Source organism: Oryzias latipes, chromosome 20 (genome assembly GCF_002234675.1).
Source record: "Oryzias latipes chromosome 20, ASM223467v1".
In the NCBI taxonomy this organism is placed as follows: Eukaryota; Metazoa; Chordata; class Actinopteri; order Beloniformes; family Adrianichthyidae; genus Oryzias; species Oryzias latipes.
The window spans coordinates 15,466,807-15,488,065 of record NC_019878.2 but is presented as its reverse complement, the minus strand read 5'-3'; the positions used below and the strand labels follow the sequence as shown (position 1 = coordinate 15,488,065).

The window sequence follows — 21,259 nt, the reverse complement described above, 5'->3', positions numbered from 1 at the left end:
TTAAAATAATGAAGGGCGACAAGGGAAAAAGGAAAGAGGGAAAATATATTATAATTGATGTAAAACGTAAAAAGCCCTCAGTTTTTCAATTTCTTTCATGCTCCACTGAGCCCCTTCACCTGTAGGACAGCTGCGCGACGCTGCCACGTCCCTTATCACTGCTGGAACGGACGCGCAAAGTGGGATTTGCTGCGCGCTGGTCCTGAGCTGCGCAGCCGTAACTCAAAGCAGCTTTGTAGACACATCGTGCGCCTCCTGCTGTGTCCCCCCCCCCCCCCCCTCTCTCCTCCACTTACAAGCGCTGACCGCTGCAGCTGAGGGAAAGTTTCACGTTGTCAAGGCTGGGTGGATTTTTTTTGCACCACGGCACAGAGCGGAGGCATTCTGCGTGTGGCGCAGCAGCGCGACAGTGCGGTGTCCGATTACAACCCGTGCGCCGTGGAGCCACCGCCGGCACAGAGCGCGCTCCTCCTCGGGGCTGAAACAGCTCACACAGTGGGGACCAAGGAGCCTCAGCAGTCGAAACAAAGAGTTTTTCCACAGCTAAAGTGAGGATATTTCTTCAGCTCACCATCTTCATATTCTCTGGTTCATCTCCGCTCCTCAGTCTCAGCAGGACCAGACTCGCAGCTTTGCTCCGTGCTAGATGAACGGGAGTTGGGCACCTCACTTGGTGAGAATCACAACCGGTTTCTTAAACCTTTTTTGTATTTATTCCAATTTTTATTCTCACAACTGTTCAATATTTCTCCTCTCCTCGCGCGCTTTTTCTTGCATAATTTGCGCATTCACAGACAGTTGGAGTCGTTTTAAGATCCTCTGATTTTTTTTACGCAACAGAATTATGAAAAATCTCCCTCATATTTATGAAAATGCACACCAATCCCCACAAAACCAAATCAGCAACACAAATAAGCAGTTTTAGAAGTTTTGCTTCATGTTCTATGGTTTCTCTCCACTTGGTGGAGCTGACACAGAGGACTACACCAACATCAAAATTCTCACCCAACTCGCAGCTGTGTTTGTTTTTGTCTTTTTTCCCCCCTCATATCTTAATAGCTTCATCCAGGGATCACTAAATGCAGACACGGGATTTAAAAAGCAATATCTCACTTGCCATCATTTAAATAAAGTTAAAACTGTGGGCTTCAACTATTCACTCCATAAAAATATTATGTTTAACTAATATTTATCTCAAGATTAATGGCTTACTCATATGTGATCCTTAAACCTCTTTTTCCTTTTTCTTTAGTTTGCTTCAAATACATTCTCTTTTTTTTTTTTTTTACTAATGACGAATTTGCCTTTTATAAGAAATCATTTTGCAGTTAAATGCATGCATGCTGTATTTAAAAAAAAAAAGCTCTTTTGTTCGGCTAAACCTCAGCCTACTGCACCTTCAAAGTTGTCCTTGAAGACTTTTGCATGATTTTTGCATCTTACAATTACAGGACTTTTATTCCATCTTTTTATTTTGCAATGCAAGGAATGCCATTCCTCCACCCGAACTTTAAGGGTGCAGCTTTAACTCCACTTGGCGGTGACTGAGACGTGCCAAATATATGATGATCAATTTTCTCCAATAATGTGGAATCCTGTCACGATGTGTAGAAATCTGGAACTGCAGCACTGTCCATCCTCATGTTCATTAGTGTATGTTTATATGAACATCATTGTTAACTAATTCATCCATTCCCCATTGTTTTTACTGCCTGAGGCATGCACACCACTGAAATACAGAATCAGAATATTTTTCAAATAGAAAAAGGCCTCAGCATGCTCTTTTTACACACAGGGTCTGCGCTTGCTTTGATCGTGGTAGCATTTTTCATAACCAAAGCCACTCTCCTCTCCTGCACCCTGTCACACCGTCCTTACCGGTGAAAGTAAGTGACCCCCATCCAGATAGGCTCTTCAGACTTCATTGGGTGTTGAATACTAAAATCCCTTAGTGGGGGAGGCTGGGGGAGAAGGAATACAGAGAGCCAGGGTGAGGCCAGAGAAGTGTTGAAGCAGGAGATAATGTGATATGATGCCTCTTGGCAAAAGTTTTGGGTTGAACTTGATCCACTTGAGAAAAAAGGGAATTTTAGGAAAAAAAGGGGACGCTTCTTAGAAATGAATATATGTTGGTTTGCTGTGTAATTTATCATCTTTGGGATCTTCTTGCCCAACAGAAAAGTAAGCCGGTTGCAAGAAACTTTGGACGGTGACAAATGAATACAATATGGCTTCAAATAAAATGTTTTTACTGGGAAAGAATGGGCAGATTCATCATAGATGGTCAGCGCACTCCCCCGGTTCTGCACACAGATCAGCAGGTTGGGAGACAGAATTCCAGCCAGTCAACTCACACATGTGCTTAGAGGAGAGCAGCATTTCATTAGCGTCATTATTTGCTTTGTGATGGGAACGCTGACACCAAACGCCCGTCCAGTAAAACTCTGTGATGAAAATGACCTCGGCGGACTGTGTCACCATGGAAACCTATTGAATGACAAGCTCATTGTTGGTGTTGACCTTTGTGAATCTGCATCCCCTGCGGGGTTCAGAGCAAAAGTGAAAGACACAGTCGTGCACGTGTAAACTAAATAGTCATTAACCTGTGGCCCCTTGGTGCTCTTTAAGGTCATTTGGTTACTTATTGATTTGGTAAAAAGCTTGATGGGTTTTTAGGGTAGTGCGGGTGCAGATGCAGAAAGGATTGGGGTTTATTGGCTGGGAATGCATGCTTTCAGTGACTTTACAGATTCTCTTTAGTAGGTGATTTATGGTTCTATGCAACAAAAGCTGGTGAGGCAAACAATGGTTGAGGAGGTTTACAGTTCCTCCCTGCTGGGCTTTGCCCTCTCACTGCCAAAACTATTTGTACATCTCAACCACTGTCCCATCTTTTTTTAGTGACTGGTCAGATTTCACTTTGATTAAAAATCTTTGGTTCTTGTGCAATAAAGTTCTAGTAGAGAAAGTTGCCAGGGTGTGGGTAAACATGGTTTCCACCTCTCATTTCTGCTGTTGACAGTTACTCAGCGAGATGCTGTAATGTCGCCATGGCAACTCCACTGCTTCCCACAGTGGATTTAAGAGCTCGTCCATTATATGGAAAATGAAAGTTTATCATCCAGAGCAGTTTGTTTATTTACTGCAAACTGTCAGAAATGCTTCAGGAGAGATTGTCCTCACCGCTTTCCCTTGTGAACTTTTATCTTGTGTTTGTCTTGTCACAGTCTTACATGGCTCGCCACATCTTTTTCTGTCAAGGTCAGCTGTGAAGGTCCACAAGTGGATGATGCCACTGAATTTTAGATCAGCGCTTCCCAGCTGGAATCAAGCGATCTGAAGAAGCAGCAGAAAGCACCCTCAGAATTTAGCCTGATCAAGGGGGTGGGGTTTAAATTATGAGGCGGCTCGTGAGTGTGATCAAGGAAAAAGTGCAAAATCACACACACAGCAGTTCTCTGATGGGACGCAACCTTGTAAAACAGGCGCAGGAAGGAGCTGTAATTTCACACTGCATGTCAAACAGCAGAAAAAAGCACCAGAGCAGGTGTTAGAAATAATTTGATTTTCGGGTGAGGCGCAGGCGAGCGACGTGCAGTCCTCTATTATTTCTGCTGCATGGATCCAACAATGAAGGTCTGCGGTTTGAGTGATACATCCACTTCCATGTTCACACGTCAGAGGGAATTAGCTCCGCTAAGCCATCCGTCACTCGCCAGTCCTGTTACACTACATTAGCGCCGTCCCTCTCACCACCACAACCTCAAAGCCCACTCGAATAGCAAAGGAATCTGTCTTTTAACCATGACGCCAGCAAGGGGCGAAGAGGAAGGCTCTATTTGGGTCACGATTAAATAATCCCCAAAGCCTCTTTTTCACTAGGGATCAAGCCAGTGGAGGTTTGAAAGGTTAAACAGAGACGGATTCAAACTTATGTGACAACACCAGCCATTGTTGTGAAGTTTCTGAGAGTTGGGAGTTTCCTGCACATGTTTTCTGCACTTGCAGAGTTGGCGGCGAGTGAGGGAGGGGATGAGCGATAAGAGGACGTGATTGGGTGTAATGAGTCAGGGGTAGGGGAGGGGAAGCAGGTGAAAAGAGGATTTCAAAATGAAAGAGTGAAGAAGACAGAGCGCATAGGCTTTGCTTCTCTTTGTTTATTGACAGTCTAGGTGCCACAGGGCCATTTGAAGGGTGAAATGAGTCATGAGTTGTCATCAAGCACACACACACACACACACCCTCAGAGAGACCAAGAAACGCTCTTTCTTTTCTCCTCCTGGGCCGTCACCCAGCTGTATTTCTCAAAAAGATGAATGACTGTGAAGTGTGAATGAGGGGATCATTTGATAGCTGCGCTCAGCTCGTATATTTCTCTTTTGTGGGACCTTCTTCCTTTCAGGCTGCAGCTTGTACTCTACCTGTGAGGTGAGAACAAATCTGGACTGCCTCCTGCGAGACTTTTGCACTTTTGTATGTATAGTTGCAGCGAAATTAGCGACACCCATTGCAACACTGGTACAACGTTGCGTGTGCATTTTTCTGTCTTCTAGTCTTTGCTTTTCATATCAGCGGGAGCAAGTCATTTTTAAAACATTTTTTGGGTAGAAGTGTTTTTTTTTTTGGATTCCTCAACAGCTGTGTGTTTTATCTGCGTGTAGCATATCATTACTGAATAAGAAGCTCTTTTGATGTGATGTGTTTAGAGCTATCTGAGCTTCATCTGTCTCGGTGACACAAACAGCCAGAGAAACTCTAATTTGATCAGCGAGTGGATATAAATACAGAAAAATCCTTTAATCTTCGGCAAATGAAAACATTTATCTCGACTTTGAAATATTACGAGGGGCTAATCAGAGCAATATCCTCAAAAAGTTGTAAGATGATGCTTCTCAGAGAGGATGAATGAGAAAATGAAATTACAGAGCGTGCCGTATTCTTTTTATCCGACCCTATATGAAAGTTTGCGATAGCATCTGAAAGATAAAGCGGTCCACTACTTGTAGTTCTGCTGCGCAGAGAAAAACGGGGAATGGATATGGATGCACAGAGGAAGATGAGAGGATAGAGATAAAACAGAGAAAGGGAAGGCTGCTAAAGGTGACGAGATAAGAGCTAAAGTTTCTAAGACACGAGGGGTGGTGCCTGCTGTTTGAATGGAAAAATAAAGAGGCAGGGAAAAGAAAACAGAAGAGATAGAAGTGCTGATAGTGGGATTGATGAGGAAACAGGCATGAAGAGACATCTGTCTGGATGCTGGGTTGTTGGGCTTAGCCGTCAGCCCCACAGGCCTATAGAAATAGGGGGCGGGGGGGGGGGGGGACTCAGTTGGGGAAGGCCAAACTGAATTTTTCAAGCCTAAAAGAGACAGACGAAAGCAGAAAACAGAGGTAAGATACAGGAAAAAGTATACTTTTCCTCACGTCCATTATCCTCCAAATCCTCTGGACATGTACATATTTCAACAGCATCCCCTCACTGTCAGCTCACAGAAATAAACACATCACCAAAGTTCAGAAAAGTGGATTTACTTACCTGTGTCGGGAATTTTTAAGGCTTTTTTTCCCTCCAGCTTTCACATCCTAGGCTGTTCAGTTTTCCACTCTTCTGCTCCTTCTACTCCATTATATTTGAACACTGCCTTTCTGTACTCAGCATCCAGGGCTGTGATGCTACTGACGCATATCAATGTTTGTTATAAAATAAATAGCACAAGGGACATTAGTTCTAATGCATGAATCACACCTAGATCAACATTAAAGAGTTAGATTATAATTTTATATATTGCAATATTTACCATTAAAAGTCACACTTTTAGCCAAATTAAAAAAAAAAAAACCTGTTGTTTTCTAGGACATAGTTTCTGCAGAGCGGCAGTAGTTCATCAGAAATTTGCCTCTGAGTTGCAGGAGTTGTTGGTGCAGAGTTTGCACACTCTTCCACTAGCTTACAGCCCCTCGCAATCCCAACCCAATTTTACAGGTGCAACAAAAATGGCGAGCAATATTGGAGCTATCCAGCTTGTACAGCTTTGGTCAGATGAACGTACACAGATCAATTTGTCTGGTGGATGTATCATTATGGAGCGGACCCGGTAGCTGTTGGCTTGCCATAGCAGCTTCTATTTCACACCTAGAAGCTTTTTCTAACGTCATTTGTTTGTCTGCTTCTAAATCACAACAATTTGAATAAAGAAACAAAATCAAAGCTTCATTTTATGTATTTATGTCTTAAATCATCAGAAAAATACCACAATTACATGGCTAAACTACATCAGAGTGGGTCTTTAAAATGCTCAAAAGTTATTTAAATTACATGAAAACTAAAATAAGAGATAAAGAAAAGCTTTATTCTTATCCGCTCTTTAATCTTTCCACCCTTCACATCCATTTTGTAACTTTTTTCTCAAGTCTGACTTTGAGGTCAAAATAATCCAAAAGTATAGAAATAATCGGCTTATTCTTTGACATATAAAGTCACATATAACATTTTGCCACATACAGCCTCCATTTTTACTCTCAGGTCTTTTTATGCATTTACTGACACTAATGCAGTTTTGAGTGTATTTAAAGAAACAAGTTAGTGACACACCAATGAAAGGGTTTTTCTATTTTAGTGATAAATAATGATAAAAATAACCAAATGCAGGGGGAAAAAGACATGTGACAAAGTACTCTTTTAAGTGTTCTTTCTATTTTCTGAAAGCTTCCCGCTCTCCAGACTCTCCAGAGTCGTGCTCTTTGCTGTTTCGAGCACCCGGGTGCATGTGCAGTCTAGCTCCTCAAAGACACAATGAGGCCTCAGTTCTGAAGGTGAAACCACATACAGGATGTGTGGTTTGATCTGAGCCACCAGCAGTGAATAATAAACTCCTCCTGATTTCGTCTGTATAATGTTTCATTGTTCTTATGATGATAAACTGAGGAAAAATTAACAGCAGTTTAAAAATTGTGGATTTCTGCCAAAACTGCACCTCTTTTCTTTTTCTTTTTTTTTGCTGATGTTGATCTCATGTAATTTTTCAAACATGCATAAAGAAAAAAGACGTCATTTGAAGTGTAGATAAATTCTATAGTTTATTTAGAAGGATTTTGTTGAGTGGAGCATTACTTCCAGCCAGGTGCTGTTCTGCACCGATAAGAATAACCATTGCAAAAGACAATGGAGGAATTCTACAGCTATTGCCAGAAGTAGTTTTTTTTTTAAACATACAGTGTTATTTGGTGAGTACAGTGCTCTGATTATGCTGTTCATGAAACAAGATTTTTTTTTCTTCTGCTTGTGCTGCCGAGATCCCCAGAGAAGTGAACTTCAACTAAGAATTGTGCTGACTCCTAACCCACGCCTCGATGGGTGGGGAGATTCTTGCTCTCGCCTAAAAATAAATAAATAAATATAAATATACATATATATAAAACAAAAAAGCATAAACAAAGTATGCATTTTAGTTCTTTTTCATTGCTTTTAAACTCTGCATATATTTGACTGAGGATAAGAAACAGGAGCTGTCCAGACAGTCAGAAAATCAACAAATAAATCCTCCAGAGAAGGTAAACCAGAATGAGTAGCAAAAAAAAAAAAAAAAACTCTGGAGGTCTGGAAAAAAGTCTCCTTTGTTCCACTTTCTCCTTAAGGGTCAACTCGGCCTTTTTGACCTCAGCTTAACCAGACCTGACTCCAACTTTCCAGCTGCCCTTTCAAAGAGGGATGCAACGAAGAGTGCTCAACGCCTGCTCTTCCTTAATGAGGATAAGCTGAGATCAGCACAGGCTAATCAGTATAAGTGGGGGATAACATGGATATTGTTGCAGGAAGCATCCTCGGTTGTCTTTGAGCTAAGCCTCTGCAGAATTCTTCAGAAAAAGGGAAAGTGAAGGAGAGAACTCCCACACAGAGCGCACACCTCCCCGGGACTTGCCCTGTACACAAAACCTTGTTGCAGTGCTCTTGTTGTCATTAAAAATAGACCTCTGCCCTTTTGAAACCAGAACCCCACACCATCCTGATCTATTTTCTGCTCCATGCTGCTCCCCAAAGGCTTTTAGGGTGAAAAAGTTCTCCCCTCGCTGCAACAATTAAGGCCAAGAGGGGCTCCTCTCCTGCAAGGTCGACTTCTTCATATTGACTTTGGAAAAACATGGAAGGATGACTTGCAGTGAACAGTGTGAATTGAAAAGTGTTGCAAAGGATCAGCAAGCAGCCGATTGTCAACAGGTAATTGTGCGTGTGAAGATTGTTAGTGGCTCTTTTGCGTCTCTCTGAAACAGACAGTTGATGATAAACTTTCTGTGTTCCCTCATTGATTTTGAATTTTGCTTTATTAGGAACAAAAATCTTTTCCAGCATCTGATTTGTAGAAACTTCAGTGAGCAGGTCATCGTATGTCTCACAGAGGCTAACAAGCCCTCTTTTATGGCTGGTGTTGTGTGTTAACAGGCCTAAAACAACAGTGGTTTCTCCTTGATGGAGCTGTTTCAGCCACTTAAATACATACAGATGCAGTGGCGAGTCACCCTGCTAACAGTGAAACCCACTGTAGCCTGTCATTGTCATCAGCGGAGCTCCCCACCCACATGGAGTTCTGCTCCTCTGGCCCTCATTTATCATAATTAAGACTTTTCTTACACAAAATGCACGGCTCCTCACAGCCTGGTTGCGGAAAAGCACTTTCCTTCCACCCGTTTTGATTTCTCAGCCTCCCAGATATCCAGAGACTTTTTTTTCAGGTTCAGCTGAACCAATTACAATAATTGGCAGATTGCACTCACTTCATTTCATCTTTGATTCTCACTCCTCGGTGCGGCAGAATTCCATGACATTCCGAGTTGTCGCTGAACTTTTCAGGAGCCACAAAAGGTAATTATGTGTTGACAAAATAATTTATGCTACCTTTGGCTCAACGAGCTGAAATGACAGGAACATGTCCATATTTAGCGCCAGCACATGATTACAGTTAAGGATGTTAATTGCAGTGTGGCATTCGGATCCTCTGTTGTCGTTGTGAAATGAAAACACCTAAAGGAACGTTTGACATTTGAACTTTTTTGGACTATATTTTTTCTATACATTTGATAAGGAGGTTTGTTCTTCAATATGTCATTCAAAAACGCCTTATAGACACCATTTGGTGTTTTTAACATATAATTATGGCATTTTTATGATGAAAAAGGACATATATAATAAAAAATTGAACCTAAAAGTTACATTTCCTTTTTATTTCTTCATTAAAATCACTGTGAATCAGGAGTAGATGAAAGAAAAATGCAGTTGGAAAAAGCTTGTAGCTGTGATGTGGAAGCTACAATTGGCATGCATTAAGCTCCCTGCTCTGCTCCATGCGTCCACTCGTAGACAACTAGATTCATATAGGTTTTATTTTTCCTTGTCGGAGGGGGCCTCCGGCTCAAAGCTTCAATATTACTCGCCATTTTTGTTGCACCTGTAATGTTAGGTTGGGGTTGTAAGGGGCTGTAAGCTAGCGGGAGAGCATGAAAACAAATGGATGATGGGAAGTAGGGGTGGGCTTACTCCACGCTAATGCTCCTGCCCACGGAATCCTTGTTTTTGGCTAAAAACTGCTTAATTTGAATTACAAAAACCACTAAGATAGCTTTGACAATGGATCAAAAGATCATCGGAGTAAGTCTTTAAACTAAAGACAACCTTTTGAAGTTGCTTTTGCACAGTTTTTTTGGCTAACATTTGTCGGAGTGCAAGAAAAAAAGATGCACACTGAGTTCGCTTTAGTTGAGTGCACCTGGAGGCCACATGTGGATTAGCCCACCCGGCCCCCACCGGTGTCAGGGGTTGGAAAACTCTAAAGTCATCATTATACTAAAGGGTGGGGGGATCATTAAGTCATTATTTATGCGCTCTATGCTGTTTTATCACCTCCAGATGCAGTCTCACAACGCAGACACCCACTCTCACAGCCCCAGAAGAAAAACATAATTGTTTAAGTCAGCCAGGAGGTTGTGTCCATTAGAAAAAGTGCAGACATTAACAGTCTGGGCGGCTGCAGAGACCACTCACCCAGCTTCCTTTTCGACTCTTTTACACCGTATTTAGGTTTACTCACACTCTGCTTTAAGAAGCAGCATTCACTTCCATGTTTTCTCTGGTTTAAGGGGGGGTTGCAGCCAAGGGGATGTTTTTACAGGCAATTTCCTCTTTACAACAGAAGTAGTTTACTGCATGAGTTCGGTTCAAGCACGTCACAAACAGAGCACTTTAAGCGTCTCCTTGGTCAATTGCTGTTTGTTCCCCCACGTTATTTTTTTTTTTTTGCATTCTGTTAAAGGAAAAGTATTGCAGGTATTTTGTTCCAGTTGGTTCATTTCAAGCTGAGCATCTTTTTTATTTGTATGAGAGAGAGAGAATGAATCACTTTTCCTCCATGCAGTGGTCATTTCTCACAGTGGTCGCGTGATTACGCTTAATGTCCAAAAAGCAGAAAAATTCAGAAAAATAAAAGGCGAGGGCGGGCATTTTAAAAGATTTTGGTGTTAAGGAGAGCTGCTCTGGGTTTGTTGCACCTGCAGCTGCAAATCTGAAAGACCACACTGAGCTTCTTTTAAAGAAAAAAATTCACAGCACCGCTGTTCCTGCTGGTGTTTCCTTTCATTTTTCTTTAAAGGAAAAGGGACGGTTGCTTTTCCAGCTGCGCCTCACCTCCTCTGCTGCAGTTGGTTCTCTTATAGATTTCATGTCTTCATTCAATTACCTCAGTGGGACCACTCTCCTGACACATGACATATGCACAGTGAGCTGCAGAGACAGGAGGAACTGCAGCTTTACAGCATGTGGTGTGTTATTTATGGGTATCCCAGGCGTTATTCATAGCCAAACCGCTCGATTTTTCTTTCTCTTTTTCTCGGGTGGTCCTAAACTCTTCTTTGTCTCCGTGTAAACTCCGTGTTCTGGTAATCCTCTCCAGTTTTCTGCTCACTCATCGCTATTTTTGTTCCAGACTAACCTCTCCTCTTCACTACAACCTCTTCCTCCCTCAATTCCACCTCCACCCATCACCCTGTCCTCCATCTCCATCGCCTTTGTCCCTCTCTTCCTCTCATTATTATCTGCCTCTTCAGTAATCTACCTGCAGTGACCCCAAACTTGACTCTTTTGCTCCTCTTCTTTGAAGAGCATCTCACGGTGAGACTGAAGGCCATTAATTTATTGAGTTTCAGTCTGGGACACAGCTGAGCAGCACACTGCCCTCAATAAATCACAGGCAGGCGCGCATTCACACAAATCCATTCATTTTCATGGACATTTGCACATGTGAGCATCTACACTTGATAGCAGACTGTGAAACAACGTCGATAGATGCAGGAGACCACAAAACCCTACCAAGAATCCTCAGTTAAACGAGTTTTAAGTCATTTTCAGTCCCACGTCTGCACTCGTAAATTCACTCTGACGTTTTCCATCGACTGCAACAAGTCACTGTGACCATGCGACGATTTGGATACGGTGGTGGGCTGTTCTCACTCGAAGTGCATCTGCTAACACTCTTCAACGTGGTTTTATGAGAAAAACCATTAATGATAATCTAAGATGGCCGTTTTGTGTCATAAAGACCCATATTTTGATTTTGGTGTTTTTAACATGTTCTAGTTGCATTTTTCTCATGATAGAGGACATGTATAAAGTAAATTGAGCTAAAAATAGCATTTCTGAGTATTTCTTCAAAGAATACCGTTGGAAAAAGGCCGTAGCTGTGAAGTAGAAGCTACAATCAGAGCTGCCTGCTCTTTTCTAATGCATCCACTTGTAGAAGACTAGACCCATCTACGTCTTTGTTTTCATTGTCTAAGCTGGCATCTGGATCAAAACTGTAAGGCTGGATAGCTTCAATATTGCTCGCTATTTTTGTCAGTAGGTCGGGGTTGTGAGGGACTGTAAGCTAGCAGGAGAGTGTGTAAACAGATGGATGACGGGAAGTAAGGGTGGGCTTTCTCCGCACCAAAATTCACTCAAAACTCAGAGCCAAATTTCTGATGAACTACTACCACTCTGCAGAAACTATGTCCTTCCAAAACAACAGTTGTTTTTTTTTTGTTTGGGCTAAAAACAGCATAATCATAATTAAAAGACCACCCGGAACGCTTTAAAATAGTTCAAAACTGATCAGAGTAGTTCTTTAAAACTGTAAAGCAAAGAGGACTGAGTTATATAAATTCATTAAGAGAACATAAATGTACTTTTGTGTCACCTAAAGAGGATAACTTTCCCTCTGATTTTAGGATTATTGTAATACACAGACAAAATATGATTTGCTCCAACGGGATTTAAGTGCAAGAGCAGCTCTAATACTAGTTTTGTGTTTTTCCACTGAGTTAGAACCATTGCAGGTGGAAATCAATTGTGGAAATGGGATGCCGGCACCATTTGCAATATTCATGTGAGCTCTTGCAAATTGCTTTTGTGAAATGTCTCTCTCTCTCTCTCTCTCTCTCTCTATCAAGTAGGCTGGGCAACTGGTACAAAGTCCTGTTTTAATGCGCTGTTCAGCATATAACTGTCCAAAGTCGTCTTTCAGCTTGCCACACTAAAAACCTTTTCCAAAGCCCTCATTTGCATCCACAGTGCCTCACAAACAACAAATTATTTTACTACTTCAAACCTGAAAGCAGAGCACCTTATATTTGTTTTGACTTTTATTTCGTTGCAAACAATATAGAGCCAAGGTAATTCCTGTTTCGACCCATCAACTTTAGTTTGTTAAAACACTCATTTCTGAATTTTAAGTCTAATACAAGCGTCAAAATGAAAAAAAGGAGAAAAACACAGAAAGATTTGATTTAGTGCCAGAAATGGGGCAAAAATAAAACCAATATTGTTGTTTGTTGATTAAAGAGAGTCAACAGGTTATTTTGAACAAGATCTTCTATGAAAGCTGATTGCACAAAATCAATATTTATGTCCTGAAGAGGTGTGGATGACAATGAGTTTTTCACAATATGTATGAAAGAAAATGCACAAGTCTAATACTTTAAAATTTCTGCATCAAAATTGATACATTTTCAACTCTAAGTTTGATTTTTAAATAAATAATTACATTTTAAGATCTTTTTTTCTGGGGGGGGGGTTAAAGTGGTTTCATTGTATGTTAATGATCTACAATAATTGATTCAATCAAAATTCTAACTATTTTTACTTTAAAATAAAACAATATTTACGGGATGAAATGGTGTCATGGGGGCAGAAACTCTCAAGTATCTTTATCCTAATAAAATGAGCATTTGGAGAGATGCATCAAAAATACATTTAGCATTTGTAAATTCAAGCTTGCATATAAAGTCACATTTATTAAGATTTTGCAAACACATAAATTAATGGAAGTGAGTGAGGTGCCCTTTAGCAAAGGTCTATTTCAGCAGGAATGGACGCATTTGAGTCTGATTGACAGCTGTGCACACATGCCCGCACTTTTCAAACAGGCTTTAAGGTTACACAAAAATCACACACACACATAAACAGACAGAAACATCTGTTATTGAGGCAGCAATTAAGCCCAGATGGACCCTGAAGGGTAACGGTGTCAACAACGGTGAAGACCACACACTAAATACACCGGGCCCTTTCTTGACTGACTCCTGGGAATCCAGAGCAGTAAGTGGGTATTAACCAAGACCACAACCTGTAATTGTTGTCATAATTACACAGGAAGGGCTTTTATTTATTTACTGATAATACATGGCATAATCTACAAGAGATTTAGGTCAGTGTACTAAAATGTCAGCTGCTCAAATGTCTCGTTGGGCTCATGTACCAAATGCGTACACACACCAGTAATATGCATTGTGAGCCCAAATTTTTTTTTTCCTATTATCTACACAGCAAATGTGAGGTAGAGCCTAAACATAGAAAGTGAATTAATATACGGGAATTAAAAGCGAAGAGATTTAGCTTTGATGTCGAGCCATCAAAGGCATCATGAAAGTGCAATTCAGAGGGGCAGTGTTGCACTCTACTGTATTTTTAGCTGCAAGCCCAATTTAGACCACTCACATGCCGTGGCTGTTGTATCTCCCTTTATTTGGTGGGGGCGTTGATGGAAGTGCTGCTGCTGCTGATGAGGCTGTGTTGTTTTTGTTCTATGGTGGCACTTTGGGAGGAGCTGGAAAAGAAAAAAAGAGAAAAGGTGTCAGGGAAGACAAAGATTGCTTGTGTGCTCCTGTGCCTTTGTTTACTAATGAAAGTGTTTGTGTCAGTTTGTCCTTTGCAAGCCTTCATTTCTGCGAGAAGAGAGCCCCAAATGCGTGGCCCGTACCTGCCTAAGCAAGTTAGCAGAAAGGCCTGCAGCTATGAAAGCTCAGAGTTAATACTGGCCCAAATGAAGACTACACCGTCTCAATTTTGTCCTGGAAACCTTGGAGTTTCCCCCCCTCGCAAAACCTATTAAAGAGGACGCCTTAGCTCCACAAACCCGAACACACCTGTTCTCCTGTCTTATACTTGCTGACACAGGCATTCCTCTAACAATTACAGACCTTCTACCCACCTTCTGGCAGGACAGACGGATAAGGGATAATTCCCTCTTTGTAGTTTCACCCAGATAAAAGGTGGTAAAGGTATGTTACATTTCCAATGTACGGCAGTTCAACGCCTTTCAAGTGTGTTTGATGTGCGATTTGTCCTGGCAGATAGCATTTGTGATAACTCACTGGCTTAGATGGGATATGCACCTCTGCCGTTTGTAGCGTTCGGTCCTTATCGCTGGTGAGGTTTGTGGAGATGGAAGGGATGACATTTTATCAAAGTGAATTCTGTCGGCTTGCTCGGCTCATTTGGGTCAATTAGAGGGAACTCATTATGCATTGTCAGAGTTTTGGGGGCAAAGTGACAGTGGACCACACAGAGTTGCAATTATCTGCCAGAGTGTGACATTCAGAAAATGGGTAAAAATGTTTGTCACGAGGCGCTTGATAACGCTCATTCTGTTTTTAAAGGCGAGGCTGAAAAGAGCATCGTTTGTAACTATCTGTGTGCTTTGATTATACTACAAAATACTTAACCTTTGTCAATATTTTTAAAAAAGGGTTTTGTCTTAAATTGCCTATTCTTCCACTTATTATTATTATTACTATAGTAAGGTAAAACCTTAGCAGTAAATAATCTTTCAGATAATATAGTCGTTTATTTTCAAGGCAATAGCTGCATTTATAAATGCAGTTTTTGTCTAACAAGGACACATTTTCTTACTGTTCGTGTTGAAACTAGAACAAAGATGTTTTTCTGGGCGCCACTCTGCAGAGTGAAAAACACCTTGGAAATGGGAGATAATTGGAGATACTTTTAGGTAATAAAGAATCATCTTTAAGCTGTCATGATGAATGGAAGATTTATGCTCTGACATAGATCTGCAACAATGCATGTGCTGACAGGTAAAGTAAGTGATTAGCATCCATCTTCTTGCCTTCTGGAATTATGGGAGTCAGTGACCTCACTGGTGTTGACTAGAAGATTTGTTATTGTTTTTCACGTTCTTCTCAGACTTTTATAAGGTTTTGATAGTCATGCTTTTAGAACTAAATTGTGTATTTTCAAACTGCACACAGAAATAAAGCTTAACGTTTCTTTTAATAATAAATGGCAAAGGTTCAACTGGTCGATGACACTTTGACTTAGAATGACATTTATATTATGGATCTCTATGATACACTCAAAACTGAGTTTAAAATACAAAAAAAAGTGTTAAAGTAATATGAAGGAGAAGACTAATAAAACATTTCATTTAAAAAGTACCTTTGAAAACAACCAAGGACAGTTTACATTAGATAAAAATGCCATTTAAAGCAAGACATAATTAAAAAAAAACAGGTGGGATGAAACAAAAAATTGACTAAAGCTTAAAGTCAAGGCAACGTCCACTGGATGAGTATCTTCATGAATGAATGAATGAATGAATGAGAGAATTCCAATTTTACAAAACAAGCTGGTCTAAACAGTTTAACTCTGTGGTTTGACCATGAATTGAGTGACCCCGCCTCCCCACTGGCTCCAAGAAGCCAAAATACCATAGACTTCTATAGAGAATTAAACGGCTATTTCTTAGTCATGTTTGCTAGAATAACTATTCTTGCTCTGCTGCCTTTTTTTTTTTAAACCTGGTCTTGATATTTTTCCCTGTAGTGCAAGTTAGTCAAGTTATAAACTGGCCACTAAGATACCTCAAAAAAAGTAGGTGGTCCTCGCTGGCCTAAAACGTCCAACATTAAAAATGATTGACAGAATTTGTGTATTCTGGTTTCAAGTGGTGAAGCTGTGGACTTCCATCAATTCAGTTCAGTTTTTTTTTTAAATAGCCTAATATTATAACACATTTGTCTTAACAGGCTTCAATAATTGTAGAAAACATAAATTCAATTATAAAATACAGTAGCTGATTGCTATCCTAGAAGGTAGGTAGATGATGGGAGCAGGCATTTCACTTCCTAAATAATTATATAAATTGTTGAATTGAGTTAAAGCAAAGGCAAAAGAAAGTGACATGAGGATAAAGAATGTTCAAGGACAGTAAAGAGGCTGTAAAACCACATGATCCATTAAACTGTGCTGATGTTTTTTTTTTCTTCTGGCTGTTGTCTTACCCCACTTTAATATATCACAGAACATTGGCTTTTTTTTTAAATTACATTTATGCAAAATAGAAAGAAAAAAAACTCCCAGTTGTCACAACATGCTTGTTAAGGCTGTTTTTGAGCTGAGAATCCAATTTTCTTCTCCTGTCAGACAGTAAAACAGGATTCCTTTTGTGCTCTTTTTCATAGGGTTAAACTATTAGAAACGAGTATGATTTAAGTGCGCATCTAGCTTGGAATGCAAAAAGTAGAATTATGATTGCTATAAATTTGAACCAATTTTCAAGCAAAAAAACTGCCATGTATGATGAGCCCCTAGTGGTTACCTGTCGAGCTGCATCTGCCTCTCCTCTTCAGAGCTTTTCATGGTGGAAACTGAATGTTTCTACCTTAAAAAACAGAACATGATTAAAATAAAATTTGAATTAAATCAACCAGAGTCAAACTTGATTTAAACATCTGTTTAAACCGTGCTATCTAGACATCAGACATCTCAGTTTCTCCACACACAAAGTCAAAAACCTTCTACATGAATTTACTGATATTCTGGAAAACTGTCTTGCTCCGATGTCCTTTTAGATGCATTTTAGGGTCAAACAGGTCACCTTGAGCTTTTGAAGAACACAAACACCCACTCTATAGGATGACTGCTGCTGAAGACCTTTTTAGATAAGAAAAATGGAAACATCTTCCAACACGTGACCCTCTCCAAGCTACAGCTTCAACTCTCATAGCCTGATGTACTTTTCATATATTGATGCCAACCGACAAAATCCAAGGCTGTGAGCAGTTTGAGTGTGAATCTTCTGAGGAGTTCTCACAAATTTCTCCTCAGAGACTACTTTGTTTCTGATATATCAGCTGTAGCAGTAATTGGACTTATCGTCTAACTGTTAACAGAGGTGTGAAAGCTCCAAAGTTTGATGCTTTCTTCAACCTAATTATATCTTTCTGCTGCATCTAACCGTTCTCAAGAACAAAAAAAAACAAAACCCAGGTTTGTTCGGGTTTTTTTTCCCTCTGTTGTCAGCTATTTCTGTTCCACAATGGATGCAGCCAACACATCACATGCTCTTTGTGAGGTATGTTAAAGGAGATTGAATACATCTGATACATATAACTGAATTTGGTTAATATTTATGCCAAAGTTTACAAAACCAACAAAAAAAGTGCCATTTTTTTTCTCTATGTAGTCTAAAAAATGAATTAGCTTCTCCACTTCAGTCTCATCTGTCTATTTATCGTGGCATGTTCAGGATTTCAGGAGGCATGCCTCCTGTCTGAACTTGAGCACTTTCAAAAAAGAGAGTGCCACTAATCAGAAAAGGAAAAGATGTGGGAAAAAATAGTTAGACAGCTAATTAGTGAAAGTGAAATATAATAAGCCATCGGATCAACATGGCAACCAGAGAAAATTAGCTTGATTTTTATTTTATTTTTTCCAAAACTAGAGAAAATATTTCGTCTCCTGTCATCGTCAGAGCAGAGTTGCAGCTTCTTTAACTCAATCTTCACCATACATTTCCTATCGTGTGGTAGTCGTACTTTTCTACAGTTGCTGTTGCTACCATAGACTGGTGGTTCAAAGTGTGAGTTAAATTTTAGTTTGGTTCCTACAATGCCCTGTACAAGAAGGGCCAAAGTTGCTTTCACCATGTTGGGAAACTGAGGTCCTTTGGTGTATGCAGACCTCTCCTAAGAACTTTCTTTGTCTATGTAAAAGCCTCTGCAATCCACCACGCTCTGGTCTGCTGGGGAGCTGGCAGCACAGACCAGGACAGAAAAAAAAAGAAACACAAGGTAGTCGGTTCTGTCATGGACTCTGAGGAGGATGTTGGCAATCCTGAGCTCCATCATGGGCAACAGCTGTCATCACTACATTAGACAGTGGAGGTGCTGAGGAGCTCCTTCAGTTGCAGACTGATCAAAAGATCAAAAGGGAGGGGTACCGCACGTCCTTCATTCTGTTACACTCTACAACTTTACAGTCTAATAACAGATGCAAATAACCATTTGTTGCTGAAGACATATGCTCTACAGTGCTGCTTTTCTGGTTCTTTTGTTGTTTATTTTCTCTGTCCACGCATGTGAAGTGTATAGAATGAGAGATTTTTTAGTTGTAGAATTTTATTTTTATTTTTTTCCTTCACCGTGAATTATCTTTGCATATTTTCTTTTCTTTGCATCTTGATGCTAGATCCCCAAAGTTATTGTGACAGTTGAATTTCCCTACAGCAAGATAAATAAAGTTTATCTTTTCTCACAAGAATTCATTCTGCTGAGCTCTAGTTGCAGACCAAACAGGTACGCTGTTGGTCCAGGAGCAGCTTAATCCTGGTGCGGCACAGAAAGGGTGTGAATGTAGGCAGAACATGTAGCAAACCGAACAAAAGAGTAAGTGATGTAAACAGAAAAGGGGGAAAAACATCAAACTACAGGAATATGAAGGAACTTAAATGACAAAACGGTTAGAAATTCCCTTTTCAGTAAACACATAATAGTTAGAAGGTAATATTATTAAAGTATAGTTATGGACGGCTGGAAGGACGAGCTGTTTTCTTTCCTTTTGCCCTTTTCTTTCTGCTTATTTTTTAGATTTTACTTTAACTACACTCGCTGGATCATCTTTAGTGTGAAAACCAGTTTAAGGTGCGCTTGACAGCTGTGGACATCTCTACCTCACATGGGCTTGAGCTGTACATACAGGGATACAGGAGACTCATTTGAAAACACTTCTGCCTCAGCGTTTTGTCAGCTTGCACTCCAGCTATATGTTGTTGTGACCTTTCAGAAAGAAAAAAAAAACGAACTTTCAAAAAAGGTTTTGTTACAACTGTTAATGAGCAAACACTGCGGAACCACTCCAACATGTAGAGAACTGTAATAATGGGGAGTATTGGCTTTAGTGCTTTAATCAGTTCAAGGCAAACAGTATTAATTTAGCACACAAGGGATGGTTCAAAACGATTTTTGACATCAATACAGATAAATCCATGACATTGACTCACACAGAAATATAGTGTATCTTCATTTTTTTCATCATTTAACTGGCAATTGTCAGTGGAAACACTAAAATAAGCTGTTTTTTAATCTTATTTAGGATTCCAACACATAGTAGTGATATATTTTGTGACTGAAACCTTATTTTTCTGTGCTTCCACAGTTTTCCTCCTTTGAAAGTGTGGTCCAAAATGCATATGTGCTCCTGTTTGAAAACATCTTGGCCTCTCTCATGGGGAAAATGCACGGGATCACACAAAATGGAACGCAATTACAGCCTCGCTGCGGAATCCATACTGTATCATGAAGGCATGCTGTTAAAAGTTGCCCTCTTTAATGCACTGAATTTCAAAGATGCAACATAAATCATTTGGATTTCCCACCCGCAACGTGGTAAAATGCAAATAACCTTATTAACAAGCTGGTTTTAATATGTGCAGCCTATGACCTCAAGAAGTGCAACTGACTTTATTGAAATGGGTGTCCCAAAAGACATCATGGGAATTTATTCATAGTGAATATGTTTTTATGTTATTGTTGTGTTTTTGCACAAAACAAAAACAGAGCAAGGATTGTAATTATTTGACATTTGGTCAGTTTTAGGTCTTGTAGGTAAAGCGTCCGGTTATGGTCAGGGAGTAAACATTCAACCTTTTTGCTGTCTCCTTATGAGATCATCCCTCTGACATCAAATTGACTTGGTAAGTTTAATATATAACCTTGAAATAGTTCATTTCATCACTGCTTTAATGCATTCCTATGAAGTTTCAGCTGATAAATGACTACTTGTGTTGTTAAAACTAATAGCAAAAGTTTTCTATAAAGCTAGTTTGGTTCCAAAATAATAGATAGATAGGATCAGATATGAAGGTCTGTGGGCACTCTAGCTTCCTCTCACAGTCCAAAACATGCTTCATAGGTGACTCTAAATTCTCTGTGCATGTGAGTGTGTGGCCCTGCAACAGACTGATGACCTCTTCAGGGTGGACACCACATTTGTCCAACAGTAACTGGATTGGGTCCAGCAACCATGTTCAGGGGTTCAGCAGGTTCTGAAGATTTAAAGATGATATTATATATTATTACACATGCAGAAGTATATATTGTGGGGATGGATGCCAGAAGAAAATAAAGTGAAATTGCTATTGGGTAACTAAAATCTTAAAAGTAAAGGTTTTCTGTTGTTTTAATTTTATACATCTAAAAGTATATAGTTTGAGGCTGAAGTCTTGAAGTGGTTTTGCTGAATACTAGTGTTTAAGTCTGGGTTATGGAAAAAAGATGGACCTAAAAGTGTGGAAAGGCAGATGAACATCACATTTTTGGACTGATGTCTCTTTCAAGGCTAAACAAAGACACCTAACAGTTGTTGGATCGTTTCTAACAGCAATTTGTATTTAAAATAGAATGTGCCATACAAATTACCTTCAATATTTGTCAAACGGAATAAACACAGACATGTAAAAACAGTTAAACATGTTTAACTTTTGTTGTTGAATGAATAAAAAGTAAGTAAGGTCTCTTGTCCGCCTCCAGTTACCTGGAGAACACACCTGGCTCCAGTTGCTTTTATATTCTGAGCTGCATCACACAGGAAGTCAAAGTGTTACTCTTTAATTGAAATGTGTTGCAGGAAAAGATTCCTTACATTTTAACCTAATTAGATTATC

At 40.0% G+C, this 21,259-nt stretch overlaps 1 protein-coding gene across 5 annotated transcripts in view; it reads left to right on the top strand.

Annotated features, from left to right (window-relative positions):
* Positions 1 to 226: 226 nt before the first annotated feature.
* sema5a (semaphorin 5A) overlaps positions 227 to 21,259 on the top strand; it is a 142,135-nt gene continuing 121,102 nt past the window's right edge. For 4 of the 5 annotated variants that reach the window (XR_002292683.1, XM_020712736.1, XM_011488866.2 and 1 more), the window contains exon 1: positions 227 to 673. The gene's annotated coding sequence lies outside the window, so the exon portion shown is untranslated. Of the gene's footprint in view, positions 674 to 8,101; positions 8,215 to 21,259 lie in introns of those variants that run through there. The other variant, XM_020712735.2, reaches the window with a different exon arrangement.